The sequence below is a fragment of the Erithacus rubecula genome (assembly GCF_903797595.1).
Source record: "Erithacus rubecula genome assembly, chromosome: 5".
Classification (NCBI taxonomy): domain Eukaryota; kingdom Metazoa; phylum Chordata; class Aves; order Passeriformes; family Muscicapidae; genus Erithacus; species Erithacus rubecula.
Window position 1 is genome coordinate 47,483,671 of NC_136687.1, and position 12,299 is coordinate 47,495,969.

General features: G+C 40.0%; 1 long non-coding RNA gene across 1 annotated transcript; it reads right to left on the reverse strand.

Moving 5' to 3' along the window:
- Positions 1-369: 369 nt before the first annotated feature.
- Positions 370-12,285, reverse strand: LOC306802612. The gene is made up of 3 exons (XR_013774412.1): positions 12,153-12,285; positions 8,284-8,379; positions 370-662 (listed from the first exon to the last, which is right to left on the reverse strand). It is a non-coding gene; the product is annotated as an uncharacterized lncRNA (long non-coding RNA).
- Positions 12,286-12,299: the final 14 nt, after the last annotated feature.

A 12,299-nucleotide genomic window follows, 5' to 3' on the forward strand; every position in this document is an offset into this window, starting at 1 on the left:
GAAAAAATGCCTGCAACTGCTGGCAGTCACCATAGTTTAGAGCAGTCTTTGGCTGTTCAAGGACAGAAGGGATTTAACACCTTTGTATCCTCTGTATCTTTCCATGCTTTCCATGAGCTTGGCTTTCTGACTTGCAGCCAAGTCTTCCTGTCTGATAACTGCCTGCTTGCTGGGAATGCTGCCAAATGCCAGCACCTGTCAGAGCAGGACACACTGCAGTAACATGACCCCCACTGTTGATCCACAGGATGTTGGGATTCAGGGTGGGGGCAGGCCAAGAGGACAGCTGTGAATCTCCTCCTCTTGGCAGGAGCTGAGCCATGTATTCTCTGATACTATAGGTTTGCTGTAACAGGGCTAAAAGGTAAATGCCCGAAAGAAGCAAATCAGTGCTTTAATCATATAGATGAAAATAAAAATGCAATATAGTTATAAGCTTTTACTGCATGAAAGGAATTTGATTTTGTATAACTTTATAGGAAGCAAGTATTTTTTTATACTGACTTTCTCAGGATAACGTCAGTTCCCTGCTCAGCAGCAAACTTGATTATCCCATCTCCTGTTGAGATGTCTCTGAGGTTCCCCTCCACTCTTTTGTCTTCTAACCGCCCTTTGTGACTGCTCTGTAGTCCAGATCCTTGCTGCTTGCTGTGTCTGTGCATCTGCAAGAAATAATGGAACTGATTTAGGCCTTACACAGCAGCTCTGTTGCTTTGTTATCTAAACAATTTTATTTCTCCTTACAAACTTCAGAGGAGAGAGTGAGTACCCTGTCCTTGTTCAGACCTTTCCATATGAGATAAGCGACAAAATCCTGGCTCTTCGTAAGATAGGCAGAGGTTTTTTTGCTGGTTTTTTGTTTTTTGTTTTTTTTTTTTTTTGTTTTGTTTTGTTTTGTTTTTTTTTTTTCCCAGTTATGCAAAGCCTTAGTTCTGTTCAGTGTTTAACATAGTAGTACTTAGTCATATTAAATTAAAGTAATGTGAATTCTGAAGTTTCAATTCAAAAATGTGAAATGATTTTAAAACAAGAACAATTGTTCATTTTTAAGAGTTAAGATGAATAAGTATTTGTGGTAGCTTTCTGTTGGAAGTTTATTTTGGATAAATGATTTGAGAGTGTTTCAGCTGTTTAATACAAGCTTTCTTAAGTGTTGACCCTTGTTTTCACATACTGGAGTACGGGAATAACTTCACAGGAAACATTAAGTTATTTAATCCTTGAGTCTTGCAGCAGGAGATGAAGATATTTCTTCTTCATATGGCATTATGATCACCCCCTATCTACTTCCAGTTTGTGTAATAGGACCTTACCCTTGCCAGGTATTTCATAAGTCAAATCCTATTGCTTCAATAAAAAGGCCAAAAGGGAACTTGTGTATATGTACAGCCTTTGTCTGCAACACAAAGTCACCCTTTAATGTGGGTAATGTTAGGGCAGCTGTCAGTGATTGCATTTTCCCATTATTTGGAAAAAATAAAAACAGTGAAGCAACTTTCAGTTCAGAGTCCACCTGCCAGAAAACTCCATAACAAAGTAAGGAGAAGGAGCTGGAGGCAAGTGACCCAGGAATAGTTGCCATGGAATGGCATTTTAGTGTTCCTTCCTTTAGCTTTTATCAAAGGGGGTGGTGTAAGGCTCTAAGAACCACTGATTGCTTCAACTGCATCTTCCTCCGCCCCTTGTACTCCCAAGACAAGGAGGTTTTGTTCAAATTTCAAACGCTCTCATATTACCGAGTCAAATGAAGGACAGAGAAGGGAGAGGTTTACTTTATAAACAGTAAGAAAATAGTGTGTCTGAGAAGATGGAAGCATAGAGAAGTGTTTGAGTACATAGTCACAATATGTTTTGGCAGACACTGTGACAGAACCTCGTCTCCATAAACAAAGGTATGTATACTCATCACTGAAGTACTTACATTATTGATGTTATTTTCAGTTTACCAAATGGCTGTAGGGAAATCCATTTTGAATTTATGTTATACGCTTAATAAGTAAAAGATAAAGCAAGCACTATTATTCATTACAACAAAAATTTTAAACATTTCAGTGACAACAACCCCTGGAATGCCATAAAATACTCATGGGACGTGGCATGTGTAATGTTGCATGGCACTTTAAAAGTTTAGGCCTTGGATATTCCTAAAATGTCACATTTCCTTAAGTATTACTATGCAAAACCTGTGTGTGTTGTTGGGTCTTGAGTGCTGTAATATGGGATACTTTTGCAATACTGTTTAAAGTGCTGGAAGATATACCAATACACAGAAATTAATTTGTTCTTAATAATATTCTCTAGACACTGATGCTGAGCTTACTAGGCCTGAGCTGTAATCACCTGCACTGGGCACTGCAGGAATAAATTGGCTGCTCTCTTAAACACTTCAGTTTCTGACAGCTTCTGATGCTATCAGTCTGTGTGAGGTGACTTCAGATTTCTCAAACTCTGTGTCGGTTATGCCAGGACTTGGGATCGCCATGTTTCTCACTGTCATATGTATGTTGGCAATGACAAAAGCATGAAGATTAAAGTGCAGGAGCTCAGTTGATATCCTTTATTTAACATTGGATTCTTCTTCCAATGTTGTTAGAGATTCAGCTCTCCCTTCCTGGCCCGTCCCTTCCCCAACAGTTACTTGATGCTTTCCAAATACTCCCCTTCCTATTCCTTCTGGGCTGTACAACAAAAAGATTGTGGTTAAATGCTTTACCTCAGCTGGTCTTTGGGAGAAAACCTGTCTGATTTCCTGGCAGTTGTCACTTGACCTGATGGCAGATATTTCACTGATGACAGATATTTCAGTGACATGGCTTCTTTGCCACACATAAAACAATTTGCCTATCCTTTATCTCACAGGTGTTAGTGATTAATGCTTTTTTTACTAAAGAGATCAGTTAAAAGTTTGGATCATTTAGGGAGGGTCATCTCTTTCCGCAGTTAAGTAATGTGTTGCTGGAAATAGAAGTAATTCTCCCATGTTATTTTGAACCAATGTCTAACTTTGCTTCTTTACTCCCAAACAATACAATTACAACATTTCCTTAAATACTGTTATTTTCTGTGTCCTGAGGTGTATTTACTTAAAAAAAAAAAAAAAAAAGCAAAAAAAAAAGTTGGTAGAATGTTTAATATGCCTCTCAAATTAGGAGCTAACACCTTTTGCTTCTCTTATTTAAGCATTTAATCCTATACACAGCCTTGCCCTTGTTGAAGTGTTTACAGAAGACCTGCTCTGTAGACCATCAGAGGCTGATGTGCATTAAGAGTTTAAAAAGTGTATTCCAGGCACTTGTTTGCATTTAAGTCACTGAACTACACTATTTGTAAGTTTGCCAGTCAGGACAAACTAATGCAGTGTTTCCTTCACTCACAGGTTTTGGGAAGCTGAGCTCATCAAATTCAGTGTTCTTGAGCTTGTAAGATGGATGTCACACTTGAGGTGCTTAGTGCTATTAAACTATTGCTTTCTTGCTCTTTAGTGAGGACTGAACTGTGATTATTCACAGGGATTAGATGGTGAATCTTTCTTTTCTAACGGATCATAATTAACCACTAGCAACTATGCTAGGAATCTCAACAACTTGTGGTGTTGAGCACTAGACTGATAATTGCTTACTTATGAAGCTTTCTCACTGGTTGTGGTGTGCTCTTCTGTCCTGTGGTGGTCTGCACACACCCCCAAAATGAGCCATTTCTAGGGCAGTTGATTAAGGCCATTTTTTCAATTTCTTCTCTTATAGTTATCAGCATTTGCTCACAAAGCTTTTCAGTTCTGCTAAAAATAAGAATTACTTTTGTATAAGTTTATAATCTGTTCATGATGGTATACTCTGACAGCTATACAAATGATATAAAGGTCACTTCCTCATCTGTAGCAATTTATTATCTATTTTACAGCCTAGAGCTTAGAAAATTGTGTTCACAGACTAGCTTCACAAGCTCAGGAAAAAGGGAATAAGTTGACCTGAACTCTTATGGTTTTTTCCTCCTTTTTAGCTTGCTTGAAGGAACTCCTTTTGTTGGCCATGCAAATAGAGACTGAAACTCTTAATTTTTGTCATAAATCATGATTCTACTTCATTCTCTGTTGTCCTTTGCCAGAGAGATTCTACTCTAATTTACACTTGAAGAGCAAAAATGGATAAAATGACTTATTGTAGTGTGTTTACTCTTGAAAGATCTTTCAAAGGGCTAATTGAGTAAATCCTCTACAGCATTTAAGGGTTAGTATGTTTAGAATCCAGTGTGGGAAGTGAGCTGTAAAGTAACCAAACACTTCCATAGCCAGCTTCATTCAGTTAATGGTATTGAACTAGTTCTCTCATTTTTTGGGGTTTTTTTGGGGTTTTTTGGGGAGTTGTTTTTTTTGGGTTTTTTTTTTTTTTTTTTTTTTTTTTTTTTTTTAAATCTTTCTCATGGGACCTGCAGTTGCAAATCTGTAACTTTATAAATGTGTAACTTATTCAAGGGGTATTCTTTATCAAATGTTTGTACTGTGTTATCCTTTAGGCAATTTAACACTTTCCACATTTTCCACAACTGCTAGTAAATACACGCTGGAAGGTTGTGGTGGTTTTTGTTTATTTGTAGTTTCTTCCTCACTTTTTAAATTACTTTTTGAGGTTTCAGTCACCCTCTTCCATGTTTGAGTTGTGGCAAACAAAGGTTGTGGTTCTTTAGAGGTTTTTTTTAGTACTCTGACCTGATAGTATGTTAATGTATGTCTTTCAAAACATTTTTGTAGCATATTTTTTTAGTCATAGAACCTTTTTGTTTCTGTAAACTCACAACTCCTCCAATATCAGTGCTCTGCTACATTCATGACTCCAGCCTTGGCCTTCTGTACACACTGTGTACAGACATTGTAAAGAATACTCAGCAGAGCTAGCTGTACTCCTGCCTCAGCATGTTTTAATCATGTCAGGCTTAAAAGAGAGTGCAAGGTTTTAAAACCAAAACAGTTCAATATGACAACCTGCTGTCACTTACAAATGGTTTTCCTCAACAGCTTCCACTCCCAAAAATACCTGAAGGCACACACACACTCTCACCCTGTAAAATCCAACTCCATCACTAAATAAAACACTCAAAATGAGTGTGCTGTGCCAATTACAAATGGCATTAGAAATTCTTACATAAACAGCAAGTGCTCAGATCTGAAAATTGTTTATCTGGATACACATTAAACACCAGCTGTCAGGAATACCTATTCCATTAACATTTTGTAACTTTGTGCACCAGCGAGAGAGAAGGTTCAGACTTCTATACTTCATTTTGCTCTTGCTGTTGTAGACAAATCAGTTAAATAATACTGAAATGCCACTGTGCATTTACACAACTTTACTGCTAGGTGAGAATGCCAAAGGAATATATGAATTTTGCATATCCTCTCACATTTTGCTCAACAGTGTGACGTATCTTGGAAAACAGGGCACTGTGGGTAGATGAAATAGCTGAAATATTCTACTTGCTGGGAAATTTGTTGGGGACAGAAAGGAAGAAAGAGTAAATGAACATTGATGAACAGCTGCTTGCTACAAGTACTGCTTCCTTCTGCAGGTGAGGAACCCTCACAGAGGGGCCCATATATTCTACTGAGCTCTAGAACATGCTGTTACATAAGTTAGATTTATTTATTGATTTACACACGTAACCAAAATAAGTATTTGTCTGGTGCTTCAGCTCTGATTGCTGAAGGAAGATCTAGTGTCAGGATTACTCTTCTGGCAGGCCTTGCTTCACTCCATGGTTTTTAGCACATAAACATCATCTCAATTAAATTTCTGAAGTCAGATGTATCCATGGCATTTGTAAAAGTGAAGAGAACATCAAAACAATAATAGCTCTCTGTTTTACTGAATTATATTTTAGTTTAAGGAACAAGCATTCTGAAAATCCTTGACATGTATGTTATTAATAGCTTTCAAGATTCCTAAGATAACTTACAGAAAATTTCCAGATTCCAATTATGATAGCACTGAATATAATATTATTTTCTTCTTTCCTTACTAGACCCTTCAGAACCTAGGATTCAAGTGCTGAGTGTAGCCTACAGGTGTCCTTGTATCTCTGTCTGCATATGTTAAAGATTTTCCTATAAATTGCTTAGTGGTAGCATATGCTTTAAAACCTCTCTTATTTGTGTTTATTTATGCACAGTCATGTTTTGTGAAATGGTGCTCCATTGTAATCATGTTGCTGGTCTTGCAGCAGAATGATACCAATATATTTGAAGTCAAGTTTGATTACTTGCAGATACCTGCAGTTAGATAAAAAAGCACACTCAGGATGGAGTTAAAACTGAGAGGTTTTCTGTGTTCAAGTAATAGCTTCAAAATGACTGAACTAATACTTGATTAAAAGCCATGTCTCAAATTTAGATACTTTTTAATTTGTAGGCTATTATTTGTATAGGTTAAAGCACCACAGTTTAGTTGTATCCTGAATTGTAACTTGACATGGTGACAGGGCTTAAGAACTCATGCAGGCTTGGAGCAGAGTCTGCTAATTAGAACTTCTAAAATGTCAGTGTTAATTGTGTAGAAGAGAAGTGACTGAAGGGCCTGATGCCTCTGAAGTAAAATGTCTTGTATCTTGTAGCCCCTTTTCTGCCCTCTCACGTTAGTGTTTATTGAAAACTTAAGTTGGGTTCAATGCAGAGTTGCCAATCCCAGGAACTAGTATAACACCTCTTTTGTAGATGTGCTAAGTGTACTGACATCAACTCAGAGCTCTGTATTCATGTTTCCAGTAAGAATTTGCTATTTCAAGCATGTTTAGCAGCTTATTCCAAGAAACAAAGGGAGGAACTGATGTTTTGAAGGCCAGATATCTAGAAAAGTGTCCCAAACAATTGTTTTCTGCTTGGATCCTGTGATGAGAGCTGAAAAGGCTGCTCTGGTCCCTCCCTAGAAATTCTACTTACTCTTTCATCTTACTGGATTATGACGGGAAAACCTAGAGGAGTCCTGCAGCTGGTTTGCTGTCTCACAGGGGTCATCTTGATCCCTGTGGAATCCAGCCTGTGAAAGACAACACCAGCATGTTGTGTCTCAGATGTCCTGCTGACACCACTGCACTTATCTAATCGAACTAGCATTGACAAATGGTTGCTTCTCCTTTATTCTGGGGTAACCCTTGCTCTTTAGATACATACAATTCCATGCAGATATGTCAATAGAATCTCAGCTTGTAGCTTTCAGTCATGTACCGACCATCCCCTGGGATCCTTTGGTGGATTTAAAGGTCATCAGCAGGTAACAGGTCACTACTAGACATGTTCCTACAAAACATGTATTGTTTCATCAGTGTTTTGGAGGCTTTCAAGTTGTTAAAGCTAATTTTGGAACAATAGAAAATTTAAATTTAAAAGTGTGTTTGTGAGACTTGGGTAGATTAGGCTGAAATCCTATTCAAATTCACTTTGAATTTGTAAATGTAAAAATTCTTTTCCATAATGGTACATTTAAAATAAGGTTTGAAAAATTAACTCCAAAGTGTTGAACTTCCCTTTCCTTACAAGACAAAGTTTAACTGATAAATATATGTAGTGTCTATTTACTTTTTTCCAAAATTGCAGAAGACCTGTATTTTTCTCCAGATGACTCTTTGATAAAGATTATTTGAGCAATTCGAGGCTAAATGAGCAGTGTTCATCTTCATGGCAAATACTGCTATATTTTTAAGACAGTTTATTACTTCCTATCTCTCTGCACACTTATCTAGGATGCTCTGAGGCTGGCTCAGCTCTTCAGGCACTATCTCACTCCATACCATCCAAAGCTGTAGCCCAACAGCTTCTGGCTTTGGGAGTCAGATGCCTTTTTACCAGCTGAAAATTAGAGATGGCCCTTGGCTAAAACTTCAGATTTCAAACATCTTTAAGCCTTGTCAGTAGCAATAGGGTCAAAATAATCTTGACCCTATGCTAACAAGGTGAGTAAAGATAATATTCCTAAAGTGTCGGTGGAATTTTACAAGCTTAGTTTTCTAATGAGCAGCCATGAACTAAAGATAATTTCATCTGTATATCTCCATTAAAAACAATTCTTATCCATATGGCTGAAGATCCTTAAATATATCTATAATTGAAAATGTAAAACAGTGAAGGATTTAAAGGAGTTATTTTATTACAGACTTTTTTTTTTTAAAGATTTTTAAAAAACAATAATTAGTCCTAAGGAGCAAATGTATCATGTTTCTTATCAAAAGCAGTGTATTTTACAGTTTCACAGAGAGAGCTAATGAACTGGCTAGTGTAGGTTGTAGAACAAGTAATACCTCTTGCTGGTTGAAATCTTGCATAATGTTAACCTCTTGTGGGAGCCAGGCTTCTCATGGTAGTGAACAGCACAAAAATGGTACCAATAGTGCAGCCTAAGAAAAGAAGAAGGTTATGATTAATTTACCATAGCAGTGCCCTTATACCTCTCATACTTCAAGGTCCATATTGTACCCCAGGCACTTGTAATTCACTATTAAATGATTTAAGTTACAGAGTCAAACTATTTTGTGAAAGTTGAGATCCCACTTTTTCCTTTGAAAATTACAGTATTACAGTACAGTACAATACAAGTATGAGGTATTTGTGCCTTAGAGTAAAGATCCCTTCTAATTCTATAGCTTCAGAAACTTTTCTACTATGATCTATAAGGACACCTTTCCGTGCCAGTCCATGTACCCAAGCTTTCAAAAATGAGTCAAGAGCTGCAGATTGATGAGATTTAGGCTTTTATATGTTAAGAATTTTAAGCTAAACAGTGTTTTTTGTTTGGTTTTGGTGTTTTTGAGTATTCACAGTACACTTGGACTGTGTTTCTAGAGCTCTGATCTCAGAATTCCCTTTCAGTATTTAGAAGAGCATATAACTGATGACAACTGCAAGATTTCTGAGCTGGCAATATTGGAGTATGTATCTTAGCATACTGTTCATCTGTCATTCATGACTGTGAGTCTCTGGAAGTTGAAGTATAGTGGCTGTGAGGATTTGAGTCTCTCTGGTCAAGTTAAAAATGAACAAATGGAATTGCTCGGAATTCATTCACCTCAATGAGTGAATTCAGTGAGTGAATTATTTAGAGAAAATATGTGAAAAGGAGTTTCAGTCTTATCTACCTGGGTACTTCCCCCCAGAATATCCATTGCTATATGCCATTTCTTTCAAGGGTGTTCAGTTACAGGATGTAAGTTTTTAATCCTATTTAAATAGTTAATTCAAATGAGTTGAGAGAGAAAAGGTTAGCACAAAATGTTAGCACAAAAGATAGGTGTGTCTAAGTTACCTGCCAAATGACAGCATTATATTATGATTTCTATTTTCAAATATATTTTTTTCAGTAGTTTGAATAACAATAAATGGTTCTTCTGACTTTGTGGTAAGTGAATAACAAATATGATTACAAATCATGCTAGCTTTGATGTAATTAGCTACAGCTTCAGTGAATTTCTTACAAGAAACCCATCTCAGAGAGGTTTTGGCCCTGTGTAAGATTAGAAAAGCTGATTAATTTGTCATCTTGCCCACTGCCAGTCACCATCTGGTGCCCTAGCACTCTGTGGCAGTTTAAATGTAACAGCAACATCCCACAGGTGTAAGAAAAGCAGGAATGAAACAATAGTGAATCAGGAGCATGAAGTACTGTTGGGCAATGCCTGGTTTGCAGTGCACAAACAGATTGTTCTTTCTGTTTTAGAAGGAGAATTTGGCTCTGTTAGTGTTTGTCTAACATTTATCAGATTTGACATAACAAAGATTGGACTTTCTGATTAGATCTGTACTTCACAAAAGTATACACAAGAGCTGGAGTTATTCTTCAAGAGCTGTGCATACAGTTTGAGAGGTGTATGACCTCTCATCTTACTGTTAGTGTGCCCTTCTAGTTCTTGCAGGCTTTCTCTGTGACAGTTTAGAAACTTTGTATTTCTTTTCAGCTAGAGCAGTATGAATGCATTGCCCCTTGAGAAAAAATTTTGGCTGTGTCTCAGAAATACAGCAGGATTTTCATTCTGCCAAGGATTGCCAACAGACAATAAATCTTAATGGAATTATGGATGAATTTCTTGGACTTTTCAGCATTATGTAAAAACGGGCCTAAGAATGAATGCAAATATATTAAATTACATAATAATTATATAAAAATATAAATAAATTATATAAAATATTAAATTATACTAATTTAAATGGTAAATTATAAAGAAAGTCTTAAAATAATCAATTTTGATGTGAACTCTTCGGCTGTGCACAATAGAGCACTGACAAGTCTTGATGCAACCTGTATTGATTTACCTGTTATAGCCAGGTTGCAGTTACTTCCAATTTATCTGATGATCATAAGGCACTTTTCAAATCTACTTTTAAAATTTCAGAATTAATGCAGTAATCAACTGTTACTAGAGCTGTGTTTAGAAACAGACACACTGAAGAAGAAACTATAGGAGGTGCCAGTTTTGCTATTAACATAGCTGCTGCTCAATGAATGTTGCAATTCCCTTAGCAGCAAGAGCATGTTGTGTTGATTTCTCTGGAAGAGAGCCAAAAGGCACATGCAAATAGAAAAGTGGGTTGGGTGGAGCATCTTCAGCCTCAGCTGGTGGCAGAACCAGTATAGATGGGGATATCTGGAACGTGTTGCTGAGTTGTGCCCAACCAAGTCAAATGGAAGTATAAAAGTATATCAGTGATTCAGGCTTTAATTCAGAAATGGTAACAGGTTTTTCAGTGTTAGAATAAATATTATTGTAGCTCTCTAGATTTTCTTCCTCTCTGCCCAGTAGAAGGTTGTGCTGCTGGCCTGTTTTTCCCTGCTAGATGTTTTGTGCATTGTGGCATGGAAGTCTTTTATGAAGGATTTATCTAAATCAGTTCTGCTGCTCATGCAGTATCTTTTTAACCATACCTTCTTCTAGTACTCTTACTTGGACTACTTGGCACAGACAGTACAAAATTCTGGTTTCAGAAAACTTGGAATCCAGAACTGTGTCTCAGCTCATGTAATTCAGCATAGTCACAGAGTGATATAAATGAGAATATTAAAAAAACCCCAAACTATTTGAAAACACACTGTCTCTGCCCACTACATGGATAGGTAAGAAATTTTGTAAAAGGCAGTTACAGGTTAAGTTAATAATACAGATTTTTGCTGAGCTGGGGCTGCTGTCCTGAAGCACGAGCATTTTTATCTAAACCACTTGAGCAACAGACCTGTGACCAGTCACAATTTTTTGTTTGTTAAAAAGTGTTCATGAAATCACATGCTTTTTTTGTGCATTAATCCTGGCAAAAAGGTAGACAAGACACAAATCCGCGTCTCAGCCCGTGGGAGGGAGGGGGCCTGAGAGAAGCAGGTTGCCTAACTGGCTGCTAACCCAAGGACTCATTCCAAGGTCCAGGAGCCTGGGCTCTGGAGATAGTGTTGGTGAGGTGTGTACAGCGGGGCCGTACCTGTGAGCCTGCCTGGCCTGGACCTTGGCCTCCATTATCCCTTCTGCCATCCAGTGGGTCAGGCCAGCTGGGTGTGGGGCAGGGAGCTGCACGGCAGGTGGGGCAGGCTGGGGCCGTGTCTGGGAACGGCAGCGTGGGCAATGACCATGTCGTTTGTGTGACCCTTGGCCCCTGGGCCGGTGGCAACCGGGAGTTTCGCATCGTCCCATCTGCCCTCGCATCGGGCGATCTCGGCCAGCCCCGCCTCACGTCTGTGGTGGCCCAGGGTGGCGGGGAGCCCGGCCGCTGCCCTCGGGCCCCCGCCGGCGGGGCTCAGCCTACTGTTGCGGCCCTCAGGCCCCGGCAGCGGCCCTCAGGCCCCGGCCGTTGCCCTCAGACCCGGACCGCTGCCCTCCGCCCCCGCACGGCAGGGCTCGGTCCCCGCACGGCAGGGCTCGGTCCCCGGACGGCAGGGGTCAGTCCCCGCACGGCAGGGCTCGGTCCCCGCACGGCAGCGCTCGGTCCCCGGACGGCAGGGGTCAGTCCCTGCACGGCAGGGCTCGGTCCCCAGTCGCGGTCCTCAGCCCACTGCCGCTACCCTCAGCCCCCGGCAGCGGCCCTCAGGCCCCGGACGCTGTCCTCAGGCCCAGCCGCGGCCCTCGGCCCTCAGCCCCCCGGTCGACGGGGCTCAGCCGGCGCTGAGCGAGCGCCCCGTCGCAACTGCACGGACCGAGCAACGGCACCGCTCCTCGCCGGCCGGGAGCTCCGCGGCGCTGCCGCCCGCCCCGTGTCCCCACTACGCCCCCCGGGGAGGGGCCGAGCGGGCGGGCCCCGCTCCCGCCCCGCAGCGCCCGTGGGCAGGGGCGAGGGCGGCGCG